The following is an 8,782-nucleotide window of genomic DNA, read 5'->3' as shown; positions in this document are numbered from 1 at the left end:
GAACGTTTTTTTGTGAATAAAATCGCTGTTATTTACATCTGCAAGATCATGATTCTTTCTTTCGCCCATATTCACTCGTATATTTTTTGGCAACAATAAAATATTTTAGCTACACCCTATTTGTTTTAAAGATGTACGAGATTTGCATTTAACTATTATCTTAAACTATGGAACTGTACGTGACACTTCAATAATGCTGTCAGGTAATATTGGTTTTTTTATATGAAATTTCTGCAAGCAATACCAAACTAAGCCCAAACATATTTGACGAAATTTTTTGAAAGGTTCTACAACTTCATCATATTGATAACCTTGATGTACAGTTTCTGTAAAATTTAGAGTAAACCGTGAATACATTTCAAATAAAGAATATGTAAAGCAACACGATTGATGCAGCAGGATCGGTGTAATTATCCTTCCTGAGCACCTGAGATCACGCCGGTTTTTGGTGAGGGTGTTGCTCAGTCTCTAGTTTTCTATGTTGTGTTTTGTATACTGTTGTTTGTCTTTTGTCTTTTTTCGCCATGGCATTGTCAGTTTTATTTTCTAATGAGTTTTAATGTCCCTTTGGTACCTTTTGCCTCTCTTTTAAAAAGCTTCAAAACATTATTAGGGGGGAATATGTTGTCTAAGTACTTGATAGACGTATTGCTAACATATCTATCAATTGGCCTTTCGCAACATTTAAAAGTTTAACCATAAAATGAAGTTGATAACGTAAAAAAATAAGTATCAATACACATGCAGGTAGTCCCATTGAAATAATAAAAGAACAGAGATCCAATGACCCCCTCGTTGCACATATTTTATATTTCCAAGGGGCACAACTCTTTTAAAAAAAGTCGATCGTCCACCATTATAGAACTTGTCCGAGATATTACTGATATTAACCTATAGTATAAGTTTTATAAAAATCTGGCAAGAATTTTACCCGTGAGAGCGCTAATGAGGCCATTTTCCATAAATTTAATATATCCAAGTGGCATAACTCTTTTAAAAAAAGTCGATCGTCCACCATTATAGAACTTGTCCGAGATATTGCTGATATTAACCTATAGTATAAGTCTTATCCCAGGAATAGATTACCTTAGCCGTATTTGGCACAACTTTTTGGAATTTTGGGTCCTCAATGCTCTTCAACTTTGTACTTGTTTGGCTTTATAACTATTTTGATCTGAGCGTCACTGATGAGTCTTATGTAGACGAAACGCGCGTCTGGAGTATTAAATTATAATCCTGGTACCTTTAATAACTATTATAAAAGTCTGGCAAGAATTGTACCCGTGAGAGCGCTAACGATGCCATTTTCCATAAAGAGGTGGGGCCATTTTCCCCTGAAGGGCCAATTTCAAAAAGTGCCGAAAGAATAAAATGTACGATAAAAACAAGAAATAAAAATGTTTTTTGATCAATATCTCGATTTTAATTTATTATGATATGTCGGAAAAATAGTTAATCTAACCCCCCAAAAAAGATGAAAGTCAAATATGCGGAATTTACCGTGTTTTTAGGTGGGAAAAACAGGGAATCCCCCGAGAAGGACATTTCAAACCAAAACAAAATTATGTTTTTTGTTGTTGTTGTAATTTATATAACTTTTTTCCTCAAAAATGAAATTGGTTTAGTGTGTCCTTAATACCTAAAAAACAACTTTTTTAATAAAAAAAAAATGAAACATCACTAAATTGTACCTATAAAGCAGCTTAATAACAAATTTGATTTTAAGAGTCGCTGTGGTAGCGCATAGAACTGTAAATGATAGATGTTTGTTTAATTCATAGAGACATTATGGATCATTTTGACTATATATCATTTCATTAAAGAAAAAAAAATAATGTGTTGCTTATTGTGTGCGTTCCTATTACTATCCATACTCTTGACTTACTTCCTATTCCTGTGTTTACATTTATTATATATATACAAGCAACAATTGCCGTCAAACTGAAGTAGGTGCTTGTACATAACCAATAACACGAGAATTGATTATATAGCAATGAAGCCCAAATGTTGTGTGTGTAATATACACATAAAGAAAAAAGGCCATAGCATTAATTTCAAAACAACAAAAACAATTTTTCGAAACCTTGAACAAGAACGTTTTTGAAAATGGTATTATATGTAACAAATGCAGACAGCAATTTTAATTATCGCCAATCCACCAACTGTGTAGATTCTAGTAGTGACATTGTTACCACCGTCCCTGCACCGGTACCCAAGTCATCAGAAAATAAAACAACACCACAGAACAAATCAATTACACTACCAATCGTGACTGTAGGTAAAACATCAAGAAAGTGTAGCATCTGTATCACAACAAAGGGTCCATTTGTTACGATGCCAGAAAAGGCCAGATTACATGTGTTTGTAACACAAGGTGTTCTAGTACCAACTGGTGTAAGATGTTGTCCGGTTCATATAGACGGTAAAACCTTAAAAATCGGGACAGAGATAGATACATCCAGATTGAGGAAAATAACATCCCAGTTAAATGCGTCCGATATTATTTGGCTTCTTGACAGGTTACGTGGTATGGTATCTCATGCAAAGAAAAAGAGACTAGACTTGTTTATTGTTAACGGTTGGTTTTGTGAGTGAAAGGCGGGAGCCCTAACTATGGGATGCTGTGCCCATTTAGCTTCGATATTGTGGTACATGGGATATGCCAGACATACAGAATATAAAACCAAAACACACAGATATTCCGCTGCATTTAAAGATGCCAGTATAGACATAAATTTTCACTTCGTACTATGAACATCAAAATTATTTATTTTGTAAAAATATTTCCTTTCTCTATTGGTACTGTACACGTATACCTAACAACAAAATTATTTTCATTTACCTGTGTTTAAAGTTATTGCAAATGGCTGATATTTTTGTTCGAGCATATTCTTTTTCTTTAATTGTTTAACATTTCTTACCGATATAACAAGTTACTTTTATTATTCTTCCCTTAGTTTATTTATTTTGTATTTACATTGTGTCATAGGTCAAATTTTTTGTTCAGTGTATGTTCAATGGTGTTAATATGTCCTTTGATTGAGTTAAGCTATTTCAGTTGATATTTTATAGTGTGTTTTTCTATGTTGTGATGTTACACTATTGTTTCAGAAAAAGGGTGAAGGTTTGGTACCATTAAAACGTTTAAACCCGCTGCATTTGTTTGCACCTGTCCTAAGTCAGGAATCTGATGTTCAGTAGTTGTCGTTTGTTGATGTGGTTCATAAGTGTTTCTCGTTTCTCGTTTTTTATATAGATTAGACCGTTGGTTTTCCCGTTTGAATGGTTTTACACTAGTAATTTTTGGGGTCCTTTATAGCTTACTGTTCGGTGTGAGCCAAGGCTCCGTGTTGAAGACCGTACTGTGACCTATAATGGTTTACTTTTTACTTGGTAACTGCGTGTACTCTCAGATCCGTACTTAGTGTCTTTTTTGTTGTTAGGGATGAGGGATGGATATATACCCTGCCACGTCCTGTCTCTGTTTTTGTTTGATGTTTTCTTTGTATCGATCTGATGAGTTAAGCCTTTTTCAACTGATTTTTATAGTTTGTTCTTATGTTGTGCTATTACACCACTGTCCCAGATTAGGGGGAGGGTTGGGCGCTCACAAACATGTTTAACCCCGCCACATTCTTTATGTGCCTGACCCAAGTCAGGAGTCTGTAGTTCAGTGGTTGTCGTTGGTTCACGTCTGTCATATTTGATTTCCGTAAATTGTTTTGTTATAAATTATGCCGTTAGTTCTCAATTGAATTGTTTCATATTTTTCATGTCGGGGCCTTTTATAGTCGACTATACGGTATGGGTTTTTCTCATTGTTGAAGATAGTTGTCTCATTGGCAATCATACCACATCTCCTTATTTTATATTAAAGTAATTAACTTTCTGTTATTGAAATCATGCCGTCCGACGCTATAATGGTATAATAGCTGGGATTGTACTTTGAAAAAGATATTTCACAGCAACGTTATGAAGAATACACAGCGTTGTGAAATGTTCAAAACGGTTTTGTGCAGAATTTCATCCAATACCATGCGAATATATTAAATAATGAACAAAATCTTTTGTTCCTATCCCAAAACGACAAAAGGCAAATTGAAGACAGACAACACTATATAATACGTATGCATTCTTTCTTATAACTATGAAGGAATATGTTGATGCTTTGAGAACATCATTTTGTTTTATTGTTAGAGAGTGTAGAGCAAATTAGAAAGGTCACAAGAGTTGGGTACTTCATATACGGATTTGTAAAAGTTGTTGGAGTAAAGAGGGACAAAAGGATATTTAAACCATTTAAAAACAAAATAAATTAATACAATTCAGAATGAGATGAGTATGATTAATACTGGTTATATTTTTTTTATCTACAATATGAACACACAAGGCTAATAGTGTTGAATAAATTGATACCAGTTAAAAAAATTGTGTGTCTTCATGTAAGCCATGAATATAAGGAAGTACAATGCATATGGTAAGACACAGACTAGTATACCACTAAATTATAATAATTACCGGTTCTGATATAGAACGTATAATTCAGATTGGTTATGTATATCTTAGACTATGAAGTGGAAACCAAGTTACGTCTCTTATATAATTTATTGTGGAGGCAAAACCAGTAAAAAGCGGAATAACCCATACAGATCAAATACTTGAATCAGACTCCAAGAGATAACTTGGTCTGTCTAATTGTTTAAGATCCGGTTCCTCGGTTCGGGAAAATTCTGTTCGACTTCTTAGTTGATAATGCAGACATTACTGTACATCAAATCAACACACGAACCAGAAAAGTACTGTTAGCAGTGGAAAACGTGTTGTGTTGGTCTTTAAGCATGAACAGTCGATATTTTTATTCTGAAGTAATAAAATGTATCTGACCTAGAGAGCAGTGCGATTAATTAACATCACTTGACACTAATTGTCGTGCGTTGTCTGACGTTTTTTGTAACTATATCTTGTTTTCTACAACTACACGGTATAACAGTCTTCTTTTTTGATTTCTTTCCACCAAACAACTATGCAACCGTGAATGAATATGAATTTACGAAAAAGGTAAAGCGAACAAACGACATTTTATGATATCATACTTTATAAATAATTGGCTAATTTTATGAAAAAAAGAGATGAAGTGTATTAATACGCCAATTAGACAGCAACCCAACGACACAAATAACCGAAAGACACCTAGTAGTCAATATACGGTCATCAACAATATCCGGGCGTCCATGCAATATGCCAATCTCTAAATCACCAAGTTTCTAAAAATAAATGAATAAATTTAACTGACTATCACAGATCTGCCATTAACATCAGTCTCCAAATACAATAATATGAAAGAAAGGCGGAAGATACCAAAGAGACATCCAAACTCACATGTCGATGATAAACTGACAACGTCATGACAAAAAAAGGAAAAACGACCAAAAGACAAACAGCCGTATAGAAAACGCAACATAGCAAACTAAAGACTGAGCAACAAGAACCCCACCTAAAACTGGGGATGATCTCAGGTGCTCTGGAAAGGTAAGAAGATCCGTCTCCACATATGACATACGAAAACAACTTATGAGATTCTTGAGGGGAAAGAGTCATGAACATTTAGCGGTGTTAAACTATTCTTGTGAGATATGAAGTCTCCCCTTTTAGTCTTGATCAGTGGACTAACAACAGGTACATACAAGAACATACAATAATAATTGCAACAGGAAAAAACTTTATAGATATGGTAGATAAAAGATATGCGTCCGAAGCGCTTTTCTGGATTTATTGTCATCAGGAACGGTCAAATCTATAAACGTGAAAGCCGAGGATGTAAAAATACCAAAATACGCGGTGGCTATATGACCAAAAGGGGCCTAATCAGAATAGCCAAATTCATATAAGGTCAAGAGAGTTGGAACCTTAGGACTGGGACCCACTGCTAGATAATGAAAATAACAGTTTTACAAATTTGGAGAGTCAGAAGCGTTCCGGATTAAAAAGGTACAAACAGAATAATGGTTAGCAATACCGTATCAAATGATGCTTGTCGTTACTGAAATTCTTTAATTCCTATTGCATTATATGTGAAAAAAATGTCATTAGAACCTGTGAGTTGCAAATGCATAGTACTAATTTTGAATCTGATTAGATATATAATTCAACATTGGCATAGACAAAGAAATGAGCGCAATAGCATAAGGACATCTACTTAAATGCCCAATCTAAACCACAAATATAGGCCAAAAATAAAATAAGTAGAAAACTTTAACTATATAACTACAGAAGGGACTGTGTGGAAAATAGGTAGGTCAATACCAGGCCAACAACAAAAAATCAAGAATAGCATAAACACGTAAACATCAAACGGCAAGGGAAAGTTACGAATGCATTCGGCAACCGTATAGTAGTGTACCGATATCCGTAATTTGTCATTTTCGATGTCAGAACAAGGCGCCTGTAGTCATATTTAACCACGCCACATTCTAGTAATTCAGTGGTGGTTGTTTGTTACTGTATTTTCTCGCTGTGTTAAAGACCCATTGGTGGCCTTGGGCTGGTTTTCTCGTTTGAATTGTTTTACATCTTGTTATATCGGGGACTTTTGTGGCTTACTATGCGTTATTGGTTGTGCTCATAGTTGAAGGCCGCAAGGCGACCTATAGTTGCTAACATCTACGTTATATGGTCTCTGGTGGATAGTTGTCTCATTGGCAGTCATACAACACCTTCTTATTTAATAATAATTCATCTTGGAAACACACACCATGTGATGATGAACCTACTAGATTTGGGATCCTAGAACTTCTCCACAGATAATAATTAGATATCACTCAGGTAGTTTGGAAGTCGTCAATTTCTGTTTTGTCAATGACGTTTATATCGGAAACAAGATAAGCATACCTACTGATCAAAATGTGAATAAAATACTTAGGAAACGCAGGTAAAAGACTATTCTAAAAAAATACATGGGTTAATTTTTTGTTTCACTATAAGGAAAATGAAGTCATCGTATTCAATGTTATGTTAGTGACAGCGGTTCCTCTAATTTCAAAGCTTTAAAAAAGATAAAACTTAATTTTCGCTGAACTAGTATACATTTTTGTTTAGGGGTCAGCTGAAGCCCGCCTCCGGGTGCGGGATTTTCTCGCTGTGTTGAAGACCCATTGGTGGCCTTGGGCTGTTTTCTATTCTGTGGTCGGGTTGTTGTCTCTCTGACACATTCCCCGTTTCCATTCTCAATTTTATCAGTGTTATATATAAATGAATTGTTGTTTCATAATGTTATAAATCATATTAAGAAGATTGACCTTCTCATCCTAATAATGTTTATAATGCTTTACGTTTATCAATATCTTCATTCCGTTTTGTACATTTTACGTTTTTTTAGAAGTATACATCAGAAAATTATATTTTTTTTTTCTAGTTCTCTTCAACAATAACTGAATAATCAAATTCTTGGTCAATGTTAGAATCTAAAAAGTAGACATGAATGAAAATAGAATACATCCTAACTTATAAAGTGACCCGACCCTACAAATATTTTAATTCTCAAACGAAACAACAACTATTATTTTTACAAAACACCGATAAATTACTCACCCGAACAAAAGTATTGTGTGTCTAAGGTAGACTGGTCGGATCGTATCAAAGCACATACAGTACTAGGTTTATTTAACCAGGTTTATAAGTCTTTCATTGGAAATAATTTTAATAAATATTATGAAAAATGAATCATAGAGAGAAACCGATAATATTCAATGAATATATTTTAGTTTCAAACCAGCTGTGTACTTATAAATGTATGAGTTCAGCATTTAGTTTTTAGTTATATTTGAAAGAAATATAAGTCATATGTTTAAAATGAAGAATTTAAGAGAAACGTTCACTGGACAAAATTTTATGAGATAGTAAAATGATCAGTAAAAGCGCATGACCTGTCATAACAAACATTAATGAACTCTATTTTATTCCAACGTGTGATGTAAAACAATTCCCTGGCAGTTCCATATTTCCGATTTCGCCAAGAAGTTGTCGGCTTTTTACAATACAAGAGCCCATCTGTCACTAACATTGTAATATTACAAAAATTTGAATAATTAACAATTATTCAAATTAGACAAATGACAACGTCTCTCATAATTCTATATTTTTCGTACATCATTACTAAACTGGAGATTTTTCTGACATTGAATTTTTATGCCCTCTAAGTATATAGAATATATATATATATATTTATCTTTATAAAAAGAAAAGAATCATATAAATCAACCTACCCGCCGGAATTTTATTTTAATAAAATCACATTCCCACATTCTTCAAACATACACGTGCATTAGATATATTTATATTTGAACTTATTTTGACAATTAGATATAAAGAATATAGAAAATTATTTGATATTTTAACTTTATCTAGTGTTCTTTCTTGAATGTAATTCAAATACTAAGTTATTCTATTATCCAATATATGATTTTAATCAAAGTAAGATCACAGGAAAAATGGTCAAATTAATTTATTATTGTCTCGATGATGACCTGTCTATATAAATTGACGTCTAATAGCAAGTACTTTGGTTCAGGTATTGTTTCCCCCTTTTCCTGCTTTGTCTTTACAATCAGAATATTATTTGAGGAAGAAAAGAATTCCGCTCAAACCAGTGCTTGGGGCCGTCTTAAACTTGCAGTGAGGTGAGAGTTTTTTGTTCCGTGTTGAAGGCCTCACGGTGACTTTGAGATGAAGAACAGCAATAAAAGCGCTGTTCCCTTGCTTTTGTGTTTTTGGCTGTGTATATACT

This window comes from Mytilus californianus, unplaced genomic scaffold (genome assembly GCF_021869535.1).
Source record: "Mytilus californianus isolate M0D057914Y unplaced genomic scaffold, xbMytCali1.0.p SCAF_1, whole genome shotgun sequence".
Taxonomy (NCBI): Eukaryota; Metazoa; Mollusca; class Bivalvia; order Mytilida; family Mytilidae; genus Mytilus; species Mytilus californianus.
This window is presented reverse-complemented; position numbering follows the sequence as displayed.